General features: G+C 45.6%; 1 protein-coding gene across 4 annotated transcripts in view; it reads left to right on the top strand.

The window, feature by feature from the left end:
• Window positions 1-24,727, top strand: part of slc29a1a (solute carrier family 29 member 1a) — a 90,251-nt gene that overhangs the window by 29,827 nt on the left and 35,697 nt on the right. For 2 of the 4 annotated variants that reach the window (XM_014154839.3, XM_014154838.3), the window contains exon 1: window positions 24,082-24,396. The exons of 1 other annotated variant lie outside the window; for it this stretch is intronic. The gene's annotated coding sequence lies outside the window, so the exon portion shown is untranslated. Of the gene's footprint in view, window positions 1-24,081; window positions 24,397-24,727 lie in introns of those variants that run through there. One more of the 4 variants, XM_014154841.3, reaches the window with a different exon arrangement.

Here is a 24,727-nt window from a genome sequence, read left to right on the forward strand (position 1 = left end):
TTTGATGTTATGTGGGTATTGTTACGCGCCAGACTTTTGTTTATGTTCCGTGTTTTGGGCACGTTATATGTACTTATGTGCTTTCATTTGGACCAGAATAAAAAGTGCGCCTGTTAACTACACTCTGCTCTCCTGCTCCTGACTTCGCCTCTAGTACACACCCTTAACAGAATTTCACACCTACCATGGAGTCAGCAGGAGCAGGTACCTCGGTTAGAGGAGTCGAGGAGCGTGTCCAGGAACACTCTGCAATGTTACATCATCTTGGTGCCATGATGGATCGCGTTGTCCAGACCATGGACCGCTGGGAGAGACAGGAAGTCTCTCCAGTGCCTCGACCAGCGCAACCGGGGTTACCTCTACCCGTCTCAGCCGGAGCCAGTCCCAGTAGGATGCGTCTCTCCCTTCCCAGGGAGTATGATGGGACGGCAGCACAGTGCCAGGGGTTCCTGTTACAGCTGGACCTCTACCTGGCCACCGTTCACCCAGCTCCCTCGGGAAGGGAGAGAGTGTCCGCCCTCGTCTCATGCCTCTCGGGGAGAGCTCTGGAGTGGGCAAACGCCGTGTGGGGAGAAGGAGACGCGGCGTTGGACCACTTCGAGGAGTTCACCCGCCGCTTCCGGGCCGTCTTCGACCATCTGCCCGAAGGTAGAGCGGTGGGGGAACGGCTCTTCCATTTGAGGCAGGGGACGAGGAGCGCCCAGGAGTTTGCCCTGGAATTCCGGACCTTGGCCACCGGAGCAGGCTGGAACGACAGGGCCCTCATCGACCACTATCGGTGCAGCCTGCGTGAGGACGTCCGACGTGAGCTGGCCTGCAGGGATGCCACCATCACCTTTGACCAACTGGTGGATTTGTCCATCCGGTTGGATAACCTGCTGGTCACCCGCGGATGTCCAGAGGGGGCTCTGTCGGTTCCATCTTCCAGCACCCCCGCTCCGGTGCCCATGGAGTTGGGAGGGGCTGCACGTAGGGAGGCTGGAGGAGGGGTAATCACGTGCACCATCTGTGGCCGCAGAGGGCACACTGCCGGTCGGTGCCGTGTCGGTCCCTCTGGGAGTCGAGGCAGCAGGCAGGGCACTCTGGCGTCATCCCAGGTGAGTCTGCACCACACTCATCCAGAGTCCTCTGTTAACCACCTGTTTGTACCTGTTTGTTTCCCTGAGGTTTTCCCGCATAAGGCGCTAGTCGATTCAGGCGCAGCTGGGAATTTTATAGACAGAGCATTAGCCCTTACTTTAGGGATCCCCATTATTCCTGTAGTTAGACCTTTCCCGGTACACGCTCTGGATAGTCGACCATTAGGGTCCGGGCTAATCAGGGAGTCCACCATCTCCCTGGCCATGGAGACACAGGGGGATCACAAGGAGAAAATCAGTCTCTTCCTCATTGACTGTCCTGCGTTTCCTGTGGTACTAGGCCTTCCCTGGTTGGCTCATCATAACCCCACCATTTCCTGGCAACAGAGGGCTCTCACGGGGTGGTCGCGAGAGTGCTCGGGGAGGTGTGTAGGGGTTTCCGTTGGTGCTACCACGGTGGAAAGTCCAGACCAGGTCTCCACCGTGCGCATCCCCCCAGAATATGCCGATTTGGCTCTCGCCTTCTGTAAAAAGAAGGCGACTCAATTACCACCTCATCGACGGGTGGATTGTGCGATAAATCTCCTGGCAGACGCTGCGCTTCCCAGGAGTCACGTGTATCCCTTGTCGCAAGTGGAGACGGTGGCTATGGAGACACATGTCTCTGAATCCCTGCGTCAGGGGTACATACGGTCCTCCACTTCACCCGCCTCCTGAAGTTTATTTTTTGTGAAGAAGAAGGATGGAAGTCTGCGCCCGTGCATTGACTATAGAGTAGAGTAGAGGTCGACCGATTAATCGGAATGGCCGATTAATTAGGGCCGATTTCAAGTTTTCATAACAATCGGAAATCGGTATTTTTGGACGCCGATTTGGCCGATTTTTTTAAAAAATGTAACATTTAAAAAAAAACAACATTTTTTTAGACCTTTATTTAAGTAGGCAAGTCAGTTAAGAATACATTCTCATTTTCAATGACGGCCTAGGAACGGTGGGTTAACTGCCTTGTTCAGGGGCAGAAAGACAGATTTTTACCTGGTCAGCTCAGGGATTCAATCTTGCAAGCTTACGGTTAACTAGTCCAACGCTCTAACCACCTGCTTTACATTGCACTCCACGAGGTTACGCGAATGCAGTAAGAAGCTAAGGTAAGTTGCTAGCTAGCATTAAACTTATCTTATAAAAAACAATCAATCAATCATAATCACTAGTTAACTACACATGGTTGATGATATTACTAGTTTATCTAGCCTGTCCTGCGTCCTTCTCTTGCAAACAGAGTCAGGGTATATGCAGCAGTTTGGGCCGCCTGGCTCGTTGCGAACTGTGACAGCCTTAAAAGGCTGTCTTCCTAACAAAGACAGCCTTAAAATCAATACACAGAAGTATATATTTTTAAACCTGCATATTTAGCTAAATGAAATCCAGGTTAGCAGGCAATATTAACCAGGTGAAATTGTGTCATTTTGCGTTCATTGCACGCAGTCAGGGTATATGCAACACTTTGGGTAATTTGTCAGACTTTTACATAATTATGACATAACACTGAAGGTTGTGCAATGTGACCGGAATAACGTTTTGTTTTCGAGATGATAGTTTCCGGATTTGACCATATTAATGACCTAAGGCTCGTGTTGCTGTGTGTTATTATGTTATAATTAAGTCTATGATTTGATAGAGCAGTCTGACTGAACGATGGTAGGCAGCAGCAGGCTCGTAAGCTTTCATTCAAAATAGCACTTTCGTGCGTTTTGCCAGCAGCCCTTCACAATGCATTACGCTGTTTATGACTTCAAGCCTATCAACTCCCAAGATTAGGCTGGTGTAACCGATATGAAATGGCTAGCTAGTTAGCCAGGTGTGCGCTAATAGAGGTTCAAACGTCACTCACTCTGAGACTTGGAGTCGTTTTTTCCCTTCCTCTACATTGCTAACGCTGCTTCGAGGATGGCTGTTGTCGATGTGTTCCTGGTTCGAGCCCAGGTAGGAGCGAGGAGAGGGATGGAAGCTATACTGTTACACTGGCAATACTAAAGTGCCTATAAGAACATCCAATAGTCAAAGGTATATGAAATACAAATCATATAGAGAGAAATAGTCCTATAATTCCTATAATAACTACAACCTAAAACATCTTACCTGGATATATTGAAGACTCATGTTAAAAGGAACCACCAGCTTTCATATGTTCTCATGTTCTGAGCAAGGAACTTAAACGTTAGCTTTTTTACATGGCACATATTGCACTTTTACTTTCTTCTCCAACACTTTGTTTTTGCATTATTTAAATCAAATTGAACATGTTTCATTATTTATTTGAGGCTAAATTGATTTTATTGATGTATTATATTAAGTTAAAATAAGTGTTCATTCAGTATTGTTGTAATTGTCATTATTACAAATAAAAAAATAAAAAAATTGGCCGATTAATCGGTATCGGGGGGTTTCCGGGCCTCCAATAACCGGTATCGGTGTTGAAAAATCATAATCGGTCGACCTCTACTATAGAGGTCTCAATCAAATCACGGTGAGGTACAGTTACCCGCTACCTCTTATCGCCACGGCGATTGAGTCAATGCATGGGGCGCACTTCTTCACTAAACTGGATCTCAGGAGTGTGTATAACCTGGTGCGTATCCGGGAGGGAGACGAGTGGAAGACAGCATTTAGTACCACCACAGGGTATTATGAGTACCTCGTCATGCCGTATGGGTAGACGAGATTTTCAGGGACCTGCACGGGTAGAGTGTAGTGGTGTATATCAATGACATTCTGATATACTCCGCTACACGCGCCGAGCATGTGTCCTTGGTGCGCAGGGTACTTGGACAACTGTTGGAGCATGACCTGTACGTCAAGGCCGAGAAATGCCTGTTCTTTCAGCAGGCCGTCTCCTTCCTAGGGTATCGCATTTCCACATCAGGGGTGGAGATGGAGAGTGACCGCATTGCAGCCATGCGTAATTCGCAGACTCCCACCATGGTAAAGGAGGTGCAGCGATTTTTAGGGTTTGCCAATTACTACCGGAGATTTATGGCCAGGTGGCTGCTCCCATTACCTCACTGCTGAAGGGGGGTCCTGTACGGTTGCAGTGGTTGGCTGAGGCGGACAGGGCTTTTGGCCAGCTAAGAGCTCTGTTTACTTCGGCTCCCGTGCTGGCCCATCCGGATCCCTCTTTGGCGTTCATAGTGGAGGTGGACGCGTCCGAGGCTGGGATAGGAGCCGTGCTCTCCCAGCGCTCGGGTACGCCACCGAAACTCCGCCCCTGTGCTTTCTTCTCGAAGAAGCTCAGCCCGGCGGAGCGTAACTATGATGTGGGGGACCGGGAGTTGTTGGCTGTGGTTAAAGCGTTGAAGGCGTGGAGACATTGGCTTGAGGGGGCTTAACACCCTTTCCTCATCTGGACTGACCACCGCAACCTGGAGTAAATCCGGGTAACGAGGAGACTGAATCCTCGGCAGGCAAAGTGAGCCATGTTCTTTACCCGTTTTGTGTTTACCCTGTCCTACAATCCAGGTTCCCAGAATATGAAGGCAGACGCACTGTCCCGGCTGTATGACACAGAGGAGCGGCCCATGGATCAGACTCCCATACTCCCGGCCTCCTGCCTGGTAGCGCCGGTCATGTGGGAGATGGACACGGACATTGAGCAGGCGTTGCGTACAGAGCCCGCTCCCCTCCAGTGTCCCGTCAGGCATCTGTACGTTCCGTCTGTTGTCCGTGACCAGTTGATCGATTGGGCCCACACGTCACCCTCCTCTGGTCATCTGGGAATCGGTCGGATGGTGCGCTGTCTGACTGGGAAGTACTGGTGGCCCACCTTGGCTAAGGACGTGAGGGTTTATGTTTCCTGCTTGGTGTGCGCCCAGTGCAAGGCTCCTAGGCACCTGCCCAGATGTAAGTTACAACCCTTACCCGTTCCACAATGGCTGTGGTCGCACCTGTTGGTAGATTTCCTGACCGATCTTTCTCCCTCACAGGGTAACACCGCGATCCTGGTCGTTGTGGATCGTTTTTCTGTGCTGTCGTCTCCTCCCTTTGCCCGGTCTCCCTACGGCCCTACAGACTGCGGAGGCCTTGTTTACACACGTCTTCCGGCACTACGGGGTGCCTGAGGATATAGTGTCTGATCGGGGTCCCCAGTTCACGTCGAGGGTCTGGAAGGCGTTCATGGAATGTCTGGGGTCTCGGTCAGCCTTACCTCAGGTTTTCACCCCGAGAGTAACAGGCAGGTGGAGAGAGTAAACCAGGATGTGGGTAGGTTTCTGAGGTCCTATTGCCAGGACCGGCCGGGGGAGTGGGCAGCATTCGTACCCTGGGCAGAGATGGCCCAGAATTCGCTCCGCCACTCCTTCACTAACCTCACCCCCTTCCAGTGTGTATTGGGGTATCAGCCGGTTCTGGCTCCTTGGCATCAGAGTCAGACCGAGGCTCCTGCGGTGGATGACTGGTTCCGGCGCGCGGAGGAAACATGGGATGCCGCCCATGTCCACCTTCAGCGCTGTGCTGTGCCAGAAAGTGGGGCCCCAGTGTTCGCACCGGGGGACCGGGTCTAGCTCTCGACCCGAAACCTGCCCCTCCGCCTGCCCTGCCGGAAGCTGGGCCCGCGGTTTGTGGGGCCATTCAAAGTCCTGAGGAGAGTGAACGAGGTGTGTTACAGGTTACAACTTCCCCCCGATTACCGCATTAACCCCTCGTTCCATGTGTCTCTCTTCAGGCCGGTGGTGGTTGGTCCACTCCAGGAATCTGAGGTGCAGGAGGTTCCTCCGCGTCCCCTCTGGACATCGAGGGGGCCCCGGCGTACTCCGTTCGATCCATCCTGGATTCGAAGCGTCGGGTGGGGGGCCTTCAGTACCTCGTGGAGTGGGAGGGGTACGACCCAGAGGAGAGGTGCTGGGTTCCGGTGGCGGATGTGTTGGACCCTGAACTGCTGCGGGAGTTCCACCGTTGCCGGCCGGATCGCCCTGCACCTCGCCCTCCGGGTCGTCCCCGAGGCCGGTGTCGGCGCGCCGCTGGAGCTGCACGTCAAGGGGGGGTACTGTCACGACTTCCGCCGAAGTCGGCTCCTCTCCTTGTTCGGGCGGCGTTCGGTGGTCGACGTCACCGGCTTTCTAGCCATCAGCGCTCCATTTTTCATTGTTCCATTTGTTTTATCTTGTTCCCTGCACACCTGGTTTACATTCCCAATCACACTGCATGTATTTATTCCTCTGTTCCCCCCATGTCTTTGTGTGAAATTGTTTTGTGTTACGTGTTTGAGGTTACGCGCCAGGCTGGTGTTTATGATCCGTGTTATTGCACGTAGTATGTTTATTTGATATCATTAGCTTTTGTGACTGTGTTTTGTGCTCTGCACTTTTGCTATTGTGGCTGGAGGTTTTTACGCAGTTGCGTCCATCTGCTGTTTTCTCCTGCCTCAATAAAGTGTGCGCCTGTTCACAATTCTCTGCTCTCCTGCACCTGACTTCGCTACCAGTACGCACCCAACACCTTGACAAATGAAGATATGATCCTTTATTGATGCCACTTGTTAAATCTACTTCTATCAGTGTAGATGAAGGGAAGGATACAGGTTAAAGAAGGATTTTTAAGCCTTGAGATAATTGAGACATTGTGTATGTGTGCCATTCAGAGGGCAAATGGGCAAGACAGAAGATTTAAGTGCCTTTGAACGGGGTATGGTAGGACGTGCCAGGTTTACGGGTTTGAGTGTGTCAAGAACTGCACGCTCAACAGTTTCCCATGTGGATCAAGCAGTGGAGGCTCCTCAGAGGAGGAAGGGGAGGATCATCATCTTCAGTGAATTTCATAAAAATAGTTCAACATTAAAAACTTAATATATTCACATCACCAAATAATTGAATAAAACACACTGTTTTGCAATGAAGGTTTACAGTAGCCTCAACAGCACACTGTAGGGTAGCACCATTGTGTAGCTGGAGGACAGCTAGTTTCCGTCCTCTTCTGGGTACATTGACTTCAATAAAAAAACCTAAGAGGCTCATGGTTCTCACCCACTTCCACAGACTTATACAGTAATTATGACAACTTCTGAAGGACGTCCTCCAACTTATCAGAGCTCAGCATGAACTGACATGTTGTCCACCCACCCAATCAAAGGATCAGAGAATGAATCTAGTACAGCTAGCTAGCACTGCAGTGCATACAATGTGGTGAGTAGTTGACTCAAAGAGAGAAAAAGACAATAGTTGAACAGTTTTGAACAAACTCATTTCTTTAAAAATGAAGAAGCGAGAGAGAGAGAGAGAGAGAGCTATATTTCCTTATTTAAATTTTTTATTTCACTTAGCTAGCGAATGCACCTAGCTAGTTTAGCCTACTCAAACACCCGGCTCAAACAGAGATGCATGCTATATTAGCTAGCTGTCTATGGTTATCCAACACTGGAACTCTTCCAAGTCAAGGTAAGCTTTTGGTTTATTGATTTATTGTCACCGAGGCCCGCCAGTGTAACTGCTAAACTGCTTGCTGACTGTACACTGTACTGCATGATTGTAGCGGGTTTACTGACGTGTTAATTCTAGTAGCTATGTTGACTATGACATTAGCTAATGGTGATGATGATGTAGGCTGTGTGTAGTGGTTAACAGTTATGATATGAAGGTTTGGCTTGGAATTTTTTTTTCGCCTTGTCACATACAGCTGATGTGTTGTGCACTGAAGTCCACAAGTGAAGGAGAGCGCGTAGGTGCGAGAAGGGATTATACATCGAGCAAAATTATGTGGCTGCTATGAAAGTGAACTGGGTTTGCGTGTGATCAGGGTTGTATTCATTCTGACGATTCTGTTGAAAAACATTTCTTAAACGGAAGTAAACGGAACGTTACGGGGATAAACATACCTGAATTTGTCCAATACAAACTCTCGTTTGCAACTGTTGGACTAATATTTATGCCCTAGATTAACTGGATGCAGGCAAGAGTGTGCAAGGCAGTATTGAATGTGTCACTGTCTGTCACCTTGATTACTCAAATTTTTCACTCGACCAGTGCACCTACGTTGTAAACTTTCATTCATTGGCTAGGTTGTTGCAACCTCATGATGGGTACAGGGAAAATTTGAGTATCATATAGTAGCCTAAACATATCAATGTTACATTGAACTGGGTGAATGCAATATGAATGACAGTCATCCAATATTCTGTAACGAACAGTTGAAGTCGTAAGTTTACATACACTTAGGTTGGAGTCATTAAAACTCGTTTTTCAACCACTCCACACATTTCTTGTTAACAAACTATAGTTTGGGTGAATGCAATATGAATGACAGTCATCCAATATTCTGTAATAGAAATAATGTCATACAAAAAAATATATAATCGGCACCTTAAACGTCACCAACCGCCACTGGTATCAAGAATGGTCCACCACCCAAAGGACATCTAGCCAACTTGATACAACTGTGGGAAGTGTTGGAGTCAACATAGGCCAGCATCCCAGTGGAATGCTTTCGACACCTTGTTGACGAATAGAGGCTGTTCTGAGGGCAAAAGTGGGTGCAACTCAATATTAGGAACACTAAGTACACTCAGTGTATATATACTGTTAATATACAGTTGAAGTCGGAAGTTTACATACACTTAGTTGGAGTCATTAAAACTCGTTTTTCAACCACTCCACAAATTTCTCGTGAACAAACTATAGTTTTGGAAAGTCGGTATGCACATCTACTTTGTGCATGACACAAGTCATTTTTCCAACAATTGTTTACTGCCAATTCACTTATAATTCACTGTATCACAATTCCAGTGGGTCAGAAGTTTATATACACTAAGTTGACTGTGCCTTTAAAAAGCTTGGAAAATTCCAGAAAATTATGTCATGGCTTTAGAAGCTTGTGATAGGCTAATTGACATCATTTGAGTCAATTGGAGCTATACCTGTGGATGTATTTCAAGGCCTACCTTCAAACTCAGTGCCTCTTTGCTTGACATCATGGGAAAAACAAACAATAGTACGCAAGTATAAACACCATGGGACCACACAGCCTTCATACCGCTCAGGAAGGAGACGTGTTCTGTCTCCTAGAGATGAACGTACTTTGGTGCGAAAAGTACAAATCAATCCCAGAACAACAGCAAAGGACCTTGTGAAGATGCTGGAGGAAACAGGTACAAAAGTATCTATTTCTACAGTAAAACGAGTCCTATATCGACATAACCTGAAAGGCCACTCAGCAAGGAAGAAGCCACTGCTCCAAAACCGCCATAAAAAAGCCAGACTATGGTTTGCAACTGCACATGGGGACAGAGATCGTACTTTTTGGAGAAATGTCCTCTGGTCTGATGAAACAAAAATAGAACTGTTTGGCCATAATGACCATCATTATGTTTGGAGGAAAAAGGGTGAGGCTTGCAAGCCGATGAACATCATCCCAACCGTGAAGCACGGGTGTGGCAGCATCATGTTGTGGGGGTGCTTTGCTTCAGGAGGGACTGGTGCACTTCACAAAATAGATGGCATCATGAGGGAGGAAAATTATGTGGATATATTGAAGCAACATCTCAAGACATCATTCAGGAAGTTAAAGCTTGGTCGCAAATGGACAATGACCCCAAGCATACTTCCAAAGTTGTGGCAAAATCGCTTAAGGACAACAAAGTCAAGGTATTGAAGTGGCCATCATAAAGCCCTGACTCAATCCTATAGATAATTTGTGGGCAGAACTGAAAAAGCGTTTGCGAGCAAGGAGGCCTACAAACCTGACTCGGTTACATCAGCTCTGTCAGGAGGAATGGGCCAAAATTCACCCAACTTATTGTGGGAAGCTTGTGGAAGGCTACCTGAAACGTTTGACCTAAGTTAAACAATTTAAAGGCAATGCTACCAAATACTAATTGAGTGTATGTAAACTTCTGACCCACTCGGAATGTGATGAAAAAAATTAAAGCTGAAATAAATCAATCTCGCTACTATTATTCTGACATTTCACATTCTTAAAATAAAGTGATGATCCTAACTGACCTAATACATTGTCACGCCCTGACCTGAGAAAGACGTTTTTCTCTGTTTGGTTAGGTCAGGGCGTGATATGGGGTGGGCATTCTATGTCATTATATTTCTTTGTTTTGGCCGAGTATGGTTTCCAATCATTCGCAGCTGATTATCGTTGTCTCTGATTGGGAATCATACTTAAGCAGCCTTTTTTCCCACCTGGTTTTGTGGGTAGTTGTTTTCCGTTTAGTTATCTGTTACCTGACGGAACTGTTTGCTTTCGTTTTGTTTCTTTGTTTAAGTGTTTCGTTATATTAATAAATATGAACACTTACCACGCTGCGCTTTGGTCCCCTTCTCATTACGACAGCCATTACATACATGGAATTTTTACTAGGATTACATTTCAGGAATTGTGAAAAACTGAGTTTAAATGTATTTGGCTAAGGTGTATGTAAACTTCTGACTTCAACTGTATATCCTAGTCTACCTCTTTCAGGTAATACATTGTATGCAGTAGGCCTACTAGCCTTATATTTAGTTAATGAATGATGGGTTATGCATAAGCTTCGAACTTATAGCCTCTGTCTCTTGCGTATTACACACATGCACTCTGCTGGCCTCTCTCCTTAAAAAACGCTCCTTAGCTCTTAGAGTCCCAGGAAAAGCTAGACTAGATCAGCTTGCTGGAATTGTTTTTTATATTGTTTCTTATACTAATAGACTATTGGACGAGGGATGCAATCTCATGTTTGCTGACTGTTACATACAGCAGCCAATAGAACTCACAGGGAGTTTGAAAGAAGAGAGAACGTGCGATGGCAGTTGACCATAGCAGTTCTTTAAAGACACACACTGTTTTGGACTTGGGATCATAAAAAGCCTTTAATCTAGGGCTCATAAAATGTCTTTAATGTAGGGCTCATAAAATGTATTTAATGTATGGCTCATCAGGCTAAGGTAGCATCAGGGTTGAATTTTCATGCCGATCAAAGCTCTAATCAAATCCAGACATTTATTTGCTTTAGAATGACACTTCCGGTTTGGGCAGGAAATACCGGGTTGCTGGGGAGAAAAGTGATTTATTCTCAGGATGGAACATTTGTAAAATACAGGGAAAATGTTCAACCCTAATTTGGACCTCCCCTTTGTCGTTTTAGCCAGTTAAAGGAAAATAAGTGAATGTAGAAGTTCTGAGTTTGTGCAATAAATTCTTGGCATGGTCATACACACAGTGTAGGCTTTCAAGCTGTATTGATGAAGTGACATATTAGGTTACAAAATGGGTCGTTATTGTCTGGGTCGTTCCACCAATTTGGTGTCTTTTGAGAAGTCAAAAAAAAAAAAAATTCACCAAATTGAAACTTTCTGTCATAAAGAGCACATGTTCAAATTCATAAAAAACATATTTTCCATCTCAAGAGGTTAAATAAGAAAAATGACTATAGTATAGCCACCATGCTTATACATCTGCATTGCTTGCTGTTTGGGGTTTTAGGCTGGGTTTCTGTATAGCACTTTGTGACATCGGCTGATGTAAATACATTTGATTGATTGATTGATTGATTGATTAAGTGCCAAATAAAGTAACAGAGTGTACGTAACAGGGTTGATGATTTAATCTTAAACAAATAATTTACGTGAACTTAACGATTGTTTTAATATGGTGAAACTATTCATTTTAAATGTTTGGATTAAGTGGGTTGAAATCTTCAGGGTTGACAAAGGGATCCATAATATTTGCTGAATTTTTGCACTTTAGCAAGCCTGCAAATCTGATTTATTGAATTCTCCATGTGGTCTATATTAAAGGGCACTTCATTTAATATAACAGGCTTTTAAAATTTCAAATTGGGGCACAATTTTGACTTAATATATCAAAGGGACGCAAAAGGCACCCATTTTGTGGAACAACCAATCTAATGGTCATTGTGGACACCATCATGGCGCAGCCCTGCTGCTTTGGCAGAAAAGAGGAGGATGGTTTGGATCAGTCTGACGCCCACCCATCTTCTGGTGTATGTTGTATAAGGAAAAATGTATTTAAGTTACTACGACTGTGCTATGTGGTTGTCCCATCTGTAAGTCACTCTGGATAAGAGTGTCTGCTAAATTGCTAAAATGTATGTTGTTTTGGAATCTCTGTGGCTGAGTGTTACTCAAACCTGCTTCCACTCTCACAACATCCCCACTGAACTTCTGGAAATATAGTGCATGTGGGAAATTCAGACAGACATGACTGCAGCATGGTTCCTTTGCCCATAAATGACAACTAGTGATGCCACTGACATGTTCAGAGCCAAGTGGAACCTGAACCTGTTTCATCTCACATTGATTTGCCCGCTCAAGGTTCACTGACTCTATGGCCTTTTCCCTGAGTGGTGTCAAGGCATGTGAAATACCATGACAAATGTTTTACACTAAATTATTGGGGCATACATTCTATGTTGACCTATGGAGAGAGTTTATATGACAGGCTGTCAGATGGCTTTAACCGTGCCTTTCAGAATGACAGGATCCCTGCAAGAGATGAGTGAGTTTACCTTCAGGCTAATAGATTGAAAACATCCTGTCATGATATCCGCTTTATCATCTAAAAATGCAGTGTGAGCCTTGTGGATCACACAGGCTGGACAACATGTTTTAAACTGCTATTGGTCTATTTAGTTATTTGAACTTACACTTTAGGTCACCTCAGGCCACAGATTCCTCTGGGTTCATGTATTTGTTTGCTCACCCAGATTCGTAAACGTAAATCAGAACACGGAGCCAGTCTTCTAGATTCCATTCAACAATTACAGGAAGAGGATATGGGAATTCTTTCTCCCTGTATGATTAAATGTACTGGACTGTATGGGCATGGAGCAATGTTATGTGATTCCTGCGGGGGTCCAGTCGATGATAGGTAATAGTATATCATTTTAGGAGTGAACCTAAAAGACCCTGAACCCTCTCCATGACATATGGACGTGAAGCGGAGTGGACTGATAAGCCTTTTATTCAGTCTACTGCACCACCGGTGTGTGTCTGCTGTCTGCCGCCTTGATGGCTTCAGCAGGTGCCTTCCAGGACCCATGCAAACAATTAGAAAAAGGTCACTAACAATCAGGGATAATGGGTTGGTAGGACTGTGCTTGGCAACTCACTCTTGTTTTCTTTGGTATCAGTTTAGTTGATGATGGGAAGAGAACAATTGTGTAATGACTTCTGGACAAGGAAACAGGATGTACAGCCCTTCGAGGGTTGAGAATGTTGACCTTTTGTCTTGTGCTCGAATAATAGAGTTCAAAGGGGAAAGAATGATCTACAGTAAGAAAGAAAACCCCTGCATCTAGATCCCATACATACAGAGCTTGATAGGTAAATATATCATTAAGGACCCAAATTGAGATGGGGGGTGTTCAGATTTCCTTCCCCAGCATATGGTGAAGTGATTTCAGCAGTGACCATGTCATAATGAATTGAGTTCTTTCCGAAGCTCCATTCCTCTGCCAGGTATGTCACGTACAGGGCACACACAGATACCAACATGCCTTCAGGCACAAATCAACTCCCCCCACTGATCCCCCAAAAGCTAAACAGAATGTGCAGTTACACAACACAGCTCTTCTGGGATTTTGATACAGCTGTTGTAGATGTACTTTCAAATTTGCAAAACAACATAAGGAACACATCTTGGTCAAATTATTCAGTTCTGTGAATGAATCTGTTTCAGATTGGATGTTCTGTCAGACTTTCAATAAATTCCTTAGAGCCTTGATTAAATAAATGAAATATAGTCTATTACTGTGTAGCAGCCACTGCCACATCCCACATAGCTGTGGATTTTAGAAGAAGGCTATGAAAAACATCAGTCGGATTTGCCCAACTGAGACCTCTGTTTTCTTCCTTTACACTTTACACCGTAAAGGTAAATCAGAGGTAAATTCACAGTTACAGTGTTATATTCCCTGCAAAATCTATAATCCTGCATGGGGTTCAGGGCTCTATCAACTCCTTTAAGAGTTAAAAAGGCTTTCCCAAGGACTTTGTTTCTGTCCTCTCAGTCTTAAATCTCTATGTTGTCAGAGACACCAGTTTCACTCCTTTTTGTGAATGTGTTTTTTCTTTCTTTGGTTGTTGTGCCACAAACTCAACAGGAATTTCTCAAATAGGCATTGACTGTATGTTTGTGTTCGTATTTGTATATTATTGGCTGTCGTTACTAAAATGGGTAGACAGAATTCAAACCAATTTGAGCAAGTAGACATCTTATAATGTCATGATACTGTAACACATGGAAAATGTTAAACTAATTGCACATCTGATATTAAGATCGTGTTACTAACCGGAATAAAGTTGGTTGACTGGTCTAGTAGTGGGAGAAATGGAAGTAAGAAGGACAAGCTATACAAATGTAGTCAACCACCACAGGTCTCACCCTGCCCATTTTTCCCCGTACTCCGGCCCTGGAAAAACACAGTCAGTGCTGTCCTGTTCTGTGTACTGAGTGAGTTTTCCATCCCGGAGGAAGCCAAATAAAACCATGTGGCCGAGGTTGGAGAACAAGAGCCAATTATGACGATATATACATCTTTGTTTTGAACTTGTTTCAGAAATATAATCAGGTCTACTTCTTTAAAGTGTAATATGGCGTCGGGCCATTAGACTCTAGTGTTTTCCAACTCCGGTCCTCCAGTACCCCGAACAGCACACATTGTTGTTGTAGCCCCAGACAAAAACACCTGATTCAACTTGTCAAGGGCTTGATGATTAGTTGACAAGTTGAATCAGGTGTGCTTGCCCGGGGCCACAACAAAAAGATGTACATTTGGTGGTACTAGAGGACTGGCGTTGGAAAACACTGCATTAGAGGACAGGTTTTGGACCTTCCCTCAGCAGCTAGCCCAGTTCCTTTGTGGGTTAGGGATCTGGGGTGTTTTGAGGGGAAGCTGCCAGATTACAACTCCTCCAATGGTCTCTGTCCAAACCACAGCAGCCTTATTTTAGACTAGACATGGTGTGGGTGAAAGCAGTTGTACCATAAGAGTAAACAACAGTCTCACACTCGGAATATCCAGTAGAATACTGTCAAAGCCGAACAAAACAACGCTTCAGACAATTCCATTCAAACATACTAATTCCATTCAACAGCCACAGCAGACAATCTAAAGAGCTTTTGGAAAACCACACTCAGAGCAATGCTTTATAGTGTTGTCTGAAGAAAAGGGCTCTCAGAGCGCTACATTTAGACACAAAGCTACAGTGCCTTCAGAAAGTATTCACACCACTTGACTTTTTCTACATTTTGTTGTGTTACAGCCTGAATTTAAAATAGATTAAATTGAAATTTTGTGTCACTGGCCTACACACAATACCCCGTAATGGCAATGCGGAATTATGTTTTTCAAAATGTTTACAAATTAATTAAAAATGAAAAGCTGAACTGTCTTGAGTCAATATGCTTTCAACCCCTTTGGTATGGCAAGACTAAATAAGTTCAGGAGTAAAAATGTGCTTAACAAGTCACATAATAAGTTGCATGGACTCACTTTGTGTGCAATAAGTGTTTAACGTGATTTTTGAATGACTAGGCCTATCCCATCTCTGTACCCCACATATACAATTATCTGTAAGGTCCCTCAGTCAAGCAGTGAATTTCAAACACAGATTCAACCACAAAGACCAGGGAGGTTTTCCAATGCCTCGCAAAGAAGGGCACATATTGGTAGATGGGTAAAAAAAAAAAAAAAAGTGACATTGAATATCTCCCATTTGAGAAAGTTATGAATTACACTTTGGATGGTGTATCAATATACCCAGTCACTACAAAGATACAGGCATCCTTCCTAATTCAGTTGCCGGAGTGGAAGGAAACCGCTCAGGGATTTCACCATGAGGCCAATGGTGACTTTAAAACAATTACAGAGTTTAATGGCTGTATAGGAGAAAACTGAGGATGAATCAACAACATTGTAGTTACTCCACAATACTAACCTAAATGACAGAGTAAAAAGAAGGAAGTCTATACATAATACAAATATTCCAAAGCATGCGTCCTGCTTGCAATAAGGCAATAAAGTAAATCCAATACGACACATTATTGAGTACCACTTCATATTTTCAAGCATAGTGGTGGATGCATCATGTTATGGGTATGCTTGTAATCGGCAAGGACTAGGGAGTTTTTCATGATAAGAATAGAGCTAAGCACAGGCAAAATCCTATAGGAAAACCTGGATCAGTCTGACCAGACACTGGGAGATTAATTTCCCTTTCAGCAGGACAATATCCTAAAAAACAAGGCCAAATCTACACTGGAGTTGCTTACCAAACAGACAGTGAATGGCCTAGTTACAGTTTTGACTTAAATCGGCTTAAAAATCTATGGGAAGACTTGAACATTTCTGTTTAACAATGATCAACAACCAACTTGTCAGAACTTGAAGAATAATGTACAATCCAGGTGTGCAAAGCTTTTAGAGACACACTCAGAAAGATTCACAGCTGTAATCACTACCAAAGGTGCTTCTACAAAGTATTGACTAAGGGGTGTGAATACTTATGTAGTAAATAGGATATTTCTGTATTTAATTTTAAAGAAATATGCAACATTTCTAAAAATATGTTTTCACTTTGTCATTATGGGGTATTGTGTGAGGGTGAGAATAAATCAACTGAATGCATTTTGAATTCAGGCTGTAACACAACAAAATGTGGAATAAATCAAGGGCTGTAAATACTTTCTGAATGTAGACGTGGACATAGTAAATACACCTGCAGGGGCTTTGACCCTCACTAGTGTTTCACTGATCTCTGCATCTCCCCCACTGGGGAGGCTGTTTACTCGTTTTACAGATGACTCATTTTACACACACTCAGATGAAGTAGCTGCCACGCAGAATGCTTGGCCAAATTAGTTAATGTCCATTCTTGTTTCATTTCAACTGTCAGGCTCTGCAATCATGCTGACACCCTGATCTGTTTCACCTTTCTTTGTGATTATCTCCACCCCCCTCCAGGTGTCACCCATCTTCCCCATTATCCCCTGTGTATTTATACCTGTGTTCTCTGTTTGTCTGTTGCCAGTTCGTCTTGTTTGTCAAGTCAACCAGCGTTTTTGTTCTCAGCTCCAGCTTTTCCCAGTCTCTCTTTTCTCGCCCTCCTGGTTTTGACCCTTGCCTGTCCTGACTCTGAGCCCGCCTGCCTGACTACTCTGCCTGACCCTGAGCCTGCCTGCCGACCTGTACCTTTGCCCCACCTCTGGATTATTAAACCATTGTTAATTTGATGTAGTCTGCATCTGGGTCTTACCTTCATACCTGATAGTACGAACTGGCCATGACTGACCCAGCAGACCCGGGCCAGCTGCGCAAGCCATCTCCTCCCAAGGAGCCTCCATTGGTAGGCATGAGGAATTGCTTCGTGGTCTTATGGAGGGGGTCGAAACGTTGGCTGAGCGCCATGACCAGGACTTGGACATGCTGCTAGAGCATTTCCGCGGGTTGTCTGGGGGGCAGGCTGCCAAGGTGGTAACCCCACCGCCCCTCAGTAACTCGGCAGTTAGCAGAGTCGCTCCACCTTCCCGGGAGCCCTGTTTACCTCCCCTAGAACGCTTTAATGGAGAGCCGAGCACCTGTCGGCGTTTTTAGCTCAGTGTGCCCTCATTTTCGAGCTTCAGCCCTCCTCCTTCCCATCGGATTGCGCCAAGATAGCCTACCTCATCACGCTGATGTCTGGGAGGGCTCTAACCTGGGCTACCGCCGTATGGGAACAACAGCCGGCCATGTGCGTGAGTCTGGAGGGGTTCGTGGGAGAGGTGAGGAAGGTTTTTCATGCCCCGTTCTCTGGGAAAAAAGCTGCCCGGAAGCTAATCCAGCGCCAGCAGGACGCCCACAGAGTGGCCGACTATGCGGTGGATTTCCGCACGTTGGCAGCGGAGTGTGCGTGGAACCAGGAAGCACTGTTCGACATGTTCCTGCATGGTGTCTCGGAGATTGCGGGAACAACGGATGGAGAGGAAATTTGATTTTGCTTACACGTCCTGGGATTCCACCTCGCCTCTGCATCATCCTGGAAGTCCCCGACGGTCCCGTTGCCGAGAGCACCTGAGGTTTCCCGACCTTCCTTGAGAGTCACCGAAGACGACCGAGGCACTGTTTCCCGAGCCTATGCAACTAGGCAGGGCTGGGCTATCGCCAGCAGAATGGCAACACAGGATCAACACAAGGAGCTGTCTGTATTGCGGGACTGTTGGTCATTTTATGTCCTCTTGCCCGGTAAAAGACCAGGCTCACCGGTAGGAGCGAGTACTCTGGTGGGCCATATGGAGAACTTTTCTGATTCCCTTACTCGCACCCCTTTTCATGTCATTCTGCTGTGGGGAAACCAGTCCAAATCTCTCCGGGTCCTCATTGACTCTGGGCGCTCTATAGGTCAGGTCATCCATAACACCGCTCCCATCAACCTACGTGTGTCAGGGAATCAATCCCCTCATCAACTGGTCTACGGGTGCCTCAATGACATTACTGTGAAGACCCGTTATCCGCTACCACTCATTTCCTTGGCCTTCGAGCCACTCCAGGGGGCCACAGTTTTCTCCAAGCTGGATCTACGAAACGCCTACCACCTGGTGCGGATACGAGAGGGGGACGAGTGGAAGACCGCCTTCAACGTGGCCATTACGAATATCTGGTCATGCCCTTTGGCCTCACCAACGCCCCTGCCGTGTTCCAGGCTTTGGTGAATGATGATGTCCACGACATGTTGAACTGGTTCGTCTTCATCTACATTGATGACATCCTCGTCTTCTCCCGCTCCCCCCAAGAACACATGCTCCACGTCCGACATGTTTTCCAGCACCTTCTGGAGAACCAGTTGTTTGTAAGGCGAAAAAGTGAGTTCCATCGCTCCACCATTCCCTTTCTGGGCTACATCATCTCTGCTGGGAGTGTCCAAATGGATCCCGAGAAGGTGAAAATGGTGGTGGATTGGCCTCAGCCTACGTCCAGGGTGCAGCTGCAACGCTTCCTGGGTTTCGCCAACGTTTATTGCAGCATTATCCGGGGTTACAGCACCCTGGCCTCCCCCATGTCTGCACTCACTTCTACCAAGGTTCCGTTCACGTGGTTCTCTGCCGCTGACCGGGTGTTCCGGGACCTTAAACACTGCTTCACCACTGCTGCTATCCTGGTTCATCCTGACCCGTCCTTTCAGTTCGTGGTGGAGGCCGACGCTTCGGATGTCGGAGTGGGGGCTGGCCTGTCCCAACGTTCTACTGTGGATCTTAAGCTGCATCCCTGCACCTTCTTCCCTCACCGCCTCAAAGCCACGGAGATGAACTACGATGTGGGGAATCGGGAGCTTCTCGCGGTGAAGATGGCGTTGGAGGAATGGAGGCACTGGCTAGAAGGGGCGGAACATCCGTTCATTGTGTGGAACGATCACAAAAACCTGGAGTATCTCAACACCTCCAAGCGCCTCAACTCCAGGCAAGCGAGATGGGCCCTGTTGTTTACCCAGTTCAACTTTTCCCTCTCCTACCGGCTGGGCTCCAAGAACGTCAAGCCGGATGCTCTGTCTCACCACTATAACCCCACGGTTATCACCCCGGAGCCCGAGACCATCCTTCCCACCTCGTGCCTGGCGACGGCACTCAGCTGGGGTATAGGGAAACAGGTACGGGAGGCGTAACGGTCCCAGCCGAACCCTGGGGGGCCCCAGATAACCAGATGTTTGTCTGACGCTGTCCACTCCGTGGTCCTGGAGTGGGCCCATTCCTCTAGGCTTGCCTGTCACCCAGGCTCTTGTCGGACCCTGGCCTTAGTGCAACAACGCTTTTGGTGGCCTACTATGGTTCCGGATGTTGCCGTGCTTGTCGCCGTCTGCGCACAGAACAAGACTCCTCGGCAAGCTCTGGCTGGTCTTCTCCAACCACTGCCTGTCCCTCACCATCCCTGGTCCCATATATCCCTGGATTTTGTCACGGTTCTCCCCCCATCTGAGGACAACACTGCCATCGTGACTGGTCTACCAGTTTTCCAAAGCCGCCCACATCATTCTTCTCCCCAAACTACCCTCGGCCAAGTAGATGGACGAGCTTATGGTGCAGCACGTCTTCCGGTTCCACAGACTCCCGGTGGACATGGTGTCCGACCGGGGTTCGCAGTTCTCGTCCCAGTTCTGGAAGGCGTTCTGTGTGCTCATTGGGTCCAATGGCCAGTTGGAGCAAGCCAACCAGGATTAGAGATGACTCTTTGCTGCCTAGTCTCCACCAACCCTACCACCTGGAGTCAGCAACTGGTATGGCTTGAGTACGCCCGCAACACCCTTCCTTGCTCTGCCTCTCGCCATTCGAGTGTTCCTTGGGATATCAGCCTCCGCTCTTCCCCGAGCAAGAGGAGGAAGTCAGAAATCCCTCTTCCCAGATGTTCATCCGCCGCTGTCGCCGTACCTGGAAGAGAGCCCAGGCCGCTCTGTTGAAGACCACTTCCAGGTATAGGCGACAAGCGGATCACCACCGGATCCCTGCTCCACGCTATCGGCTCGGGCAGAGGGTATGGCTCTCCACCCAGGACCTGCCCGTCCGGGTTGAGTCCCGTAAACTTTATCCCCATTTCATTGGCCCGTTCCCCATCTCTAGAGTCATTAGCCCCACTGCTGTTAATCTTTTGTTACCCCGTACCCGCCGTATTCACCCTACTTCCCATGTGACTAGGATTAAGCCCGTGTCTTACAGCCCTTTGTCTTCTGTTTCCAGGCCCACCCCTCCTCCCCGTGTCACCGATGGTCATCCGGCGTACACGGTGAGACGCCTCCTGAGTGTTCGACCATTGGGCAGGGGTTTTCAGTACCTGGTTGACTGGGAGGGTTATGGCCCGGAGGAGAGGTGCTGGGTCCCCGCTAGAGACATCCTGGACCCAGCCCTCATCGCCGACTTCCACCGCCGGCACCCCGGTCAACAAGGTATGCGCCCAAGTAGGACACCAGGTGGGGTACTGTCACACCCTGATCTGTTTCACCTGTCTTTGTGATGGTCTCCACCCCCCTCCAGGTGTCGCCCACCTTCCCCATTATCCCCTGTGTATTTATACCTGTGTTCTCTGTTTGTCTGTTGCCAATTTGTCTTGTTTGCCAAGTCAACCAGCGTTTTTGTTCTCAGCTCCTGCTTTCCCCAGTCTCTCTTTTCTCACCCTCCTGGTTTTGACCCTTGCCTGTCCTGACTCTGAGCACGCCTGCCTGACCACTCTGCCTGAGCCTGCCTGCCTGCCGACCTGTACCTTTGCCCACCTTTGGATTATTAAACCATTGTTAATTCGACATTGTCTGCATCTGGGTCTTACCTTCATACCTGATACATGCATATTTCCCTTGTTTGTCTTCAGCACATTTCTCTTCATTGTAATACCGGATGTGCTATGGAAATGCTATTAGCTTGATTCTGAAATTCAGCTCCACGTTGTAAAGTCAGTTTTAGCACCTTCAATGTCCAACCTCACCCAGGACACTTTGTTACTATTAACAAAGTAGATTGTTGAGTTTTGAGATGACAAAACAGACATGGAATTGGAAAAGTTCCCACACACTTTCAGAGTATTTGTTCTTATGGTAAATCTCCCTCAAACTTATGTAATTATGTTTTTTTCTTTCACCAAGTCTTTCAATTTGGTTGTCGGCAGTGAATAGAGAACATTTCTCAAATCAACTCAAGATTGTGTTTTGACAAAAAGTGCCACTTTTCAGAGTGGCATGCACATGCTCTTTCGGTTGGGAGTGATGACTGCTGCTGACCCTTGACCAAGCAGGGCAAGCTGAATGTTCACATAACACCAGTCAGGTGTATGTCTTCAGACTATACCTCCCTCATAAGAGCCTAAGTCCTATTGGATGTGCTCTGGCGTTCTCTCCCTAACTTGATTTGAACTACTGTATGGTTTGAATTGTAAATCACAAGTCAGCCTTGTGACTTGTTGTGCGTGAGTGGTAATTGAGGAGCGATGGTGGTGAATACTTTCACAGTAGGGTCCTAAGGGGTATACGATTGTGAAGTAAGTTTTGAACCTTCAATCAAGTGAGTATTTTAAACCAGCCTCAAATGTTTACTTGCACTTTTTATTGCCTGTAATTACAGTTGGTAGTAATTTTGATGTAGTCAGATTTTTCATCTGTTTCCTCCATTTTTTTTTTCTTCCCTTAATACAAAAATGAATTCCTTTATAAAAAATGCATTGCCTCAAACCATTTTTTAAATGAATTGGCCTAGAGAGAAGCTACATGAATCCACAAGGAGTCAGGAGTAGCTTATCATTTGAACCATCGTTTATCAAGTCAGCCATATCAGCCATGGTTCTGAAAAGGAAGACAAATCTGTAAATGAATGAGGTTATCTCAATAATATATTGAAATAATGAAGAAAATCTTTATATTTCGAACCAAGATTGAAGTAGAACTCGATTAACTCTGATCAATCCATGATAAGGGTGTATTCGAATCACATAGAAACACATTGGTCTTATTTAGGCCAGATTTTGGCGAGAGTAAAACCTCTCGCTTCACCTATTCCTGTCTGGTTACCATTTTGAGAAGGAGAGCGCGAAAATGAGGAGGACCGGAGGTCAACTTTGATAGCTTGCTACAACTATAATAGATTTTTATTAAAAACAATATGTTTCTTGCCCGTGATGTATTTATCAGTTATTGACCTCACAATAAGCCAGATTCAAGTAATTTACATTGTGGTGCTGAAACTTGAAGCAGCAGCCCCACAGTCAATTGGAAATGGACAGCTCATTGTGCTGCAGGTAGGCACATTTGAGTAGGCATAATCCATTTCAACGTCTTCATCTAAATGAGACTTTACTAACAACAAGTGGGCTTTGCATTGAAGCCTATTTCTTCCTATGTAAGAAATTAGGCTATAGGCTGCTATATCCATAGATGTGTCAGTCAATTCCTCCACCCACCATGCACTATTTACATATCCTAAAGCACAGGCCTACCCCTTGTTAGTTTAAGATTTATAAGAAAAATAACAGTACTTTATGCCAGAAACAAGCTGTAAAATACCCGGGAAAGATGTGACTCTGATGCTTATGGGGATATTATTGTTTCGTTTCTTTGACATTCAGAGGCTGAGCTATAACCTTCCATAGTCGAGGAGACAAAAAATTACTTTTCTTGGGAAGTGATCAAATTCTGACAATATCAATTGATTAAATGATTCACTTTCTGTACAATAGAAGCTGTATAAACCCAGACAGATTTTAGGGAAACTTCTGACCTTCTCTCATTTGGTTAAGCCAAGGAAGTAGAGTAGCAAGCAGTTAAGGCTTACATTTTTCTGCATTGGCAGGATGTCTGGGGTGGAAAAGTAGGACTAACTTTTGAAAGTACTGTACCATGCTCAGATTCCTAATGACGTCTGAGATTTATTTGAAAACAGGGACAGTTTTGTTGCAAACAAGACACACTGATTTTGGCATATCTAAGGCTCTGGTCTGTCCAAGAAGTGAGGATAAACGGTAGACATGTTCTCTGCTATCCACTTTGTTTTAATTATAATTTTGGGTATAGAAGAGGACATAGCTGCGGGAAGATGTTTGGGGGTGGGGGTGATTTTTCAGGGGGTGCTGCAGCACCATCAGCACCTATACTTCCTGCAGCTATAGGTGAGGGTCACTTTTTTTTTTCAAGCATTCAGGCAGGGTTTAGGTCAAATATATTTAGTTGAAGGGAGGGCCATCCGTTTTCATTTCAGTCAGATTTTCTCCATGTAACCCTTATTATAAATAACGTTCACTCCCTTATTGTATTGTGTTACTATTTCATATAATTTTTTGCTTTTTTCTTACTTTTTAACTCTGCATTGTTGGGAAGGGCTCATAAGTAAGCATTTTACAGTAAAGTGAAATACCTGTTGTATTCAGTGAATGTGACAAATAACATTTTATTTGAAAAGTAATTAATTAGCTAAACCAATGCTTTGGTGATAGTATCTTTAGGTTATGATGATTTCTCAGTCATATTGGTCAAGGGGAGAGTCCTATAAATCAGTGAGGGGGAACACGACGTTTTGGAAAGTTCAGATATAAACGTGTTATGTAAACATAGAGACAGTAGAACAAGGAATCATTTCGGCTCTATTCATGGTATTTATATCTGCAAAGTTCAACAACGTATGGCAACTGAACGTGGCCCTGCTGGGGTTTATTCATTATGCCAAGTATGTTGCAAAACGTTTCGTCTGTTTCTTTTGCAAAACGTTTTTCAATCAACGGTTTCCGTTACAAGATGTAATGAATACACACCCCTGACTCTTCACTATTTCGTAAATTCGGAATCTATTCTGGACAGCGTTGAGGACAGACTACTCTTCTCGCGCTAAGGTACTGTTGCCATAGAAAATATAATTACACTTTTTGTTAAAGTACTTGTACATTCATAGGTTAATTGTAGAATATTTTACAAATGAGTAAATTATTGCAGTAACTTGTATCGCTCGCCGAGTAGCTACAATTTATGTTTGCGCATTTTGTTTTCGGATGAGTAGCTAATTTCTTTGAGATGTCGCAATTGTTAGCTAAAAGTTATTCTCATAGCTACACTGTCATTTTGTTTGGTTTTTCATAACATGTTCCCCGCCTTGGTGCTGACTAACACCGATGGTTTGTTATAGAAAACTCTGTTGTCCTGATTTGTGAATACATTTAGCGCCAA

Source organism: Salmo salar, chromosome 18 (genome assembly GCF_965601325.2).
Source record: "Salmo salar chromosome 18, fSalSal1, whole genome shotgun sequence".
Taxonomy (NCBI): Eukaryota; Metazoa; Chordata; class Actinopteri; order Salmoniformes; family Salmonidae; genus Salmo; species Salmo salar.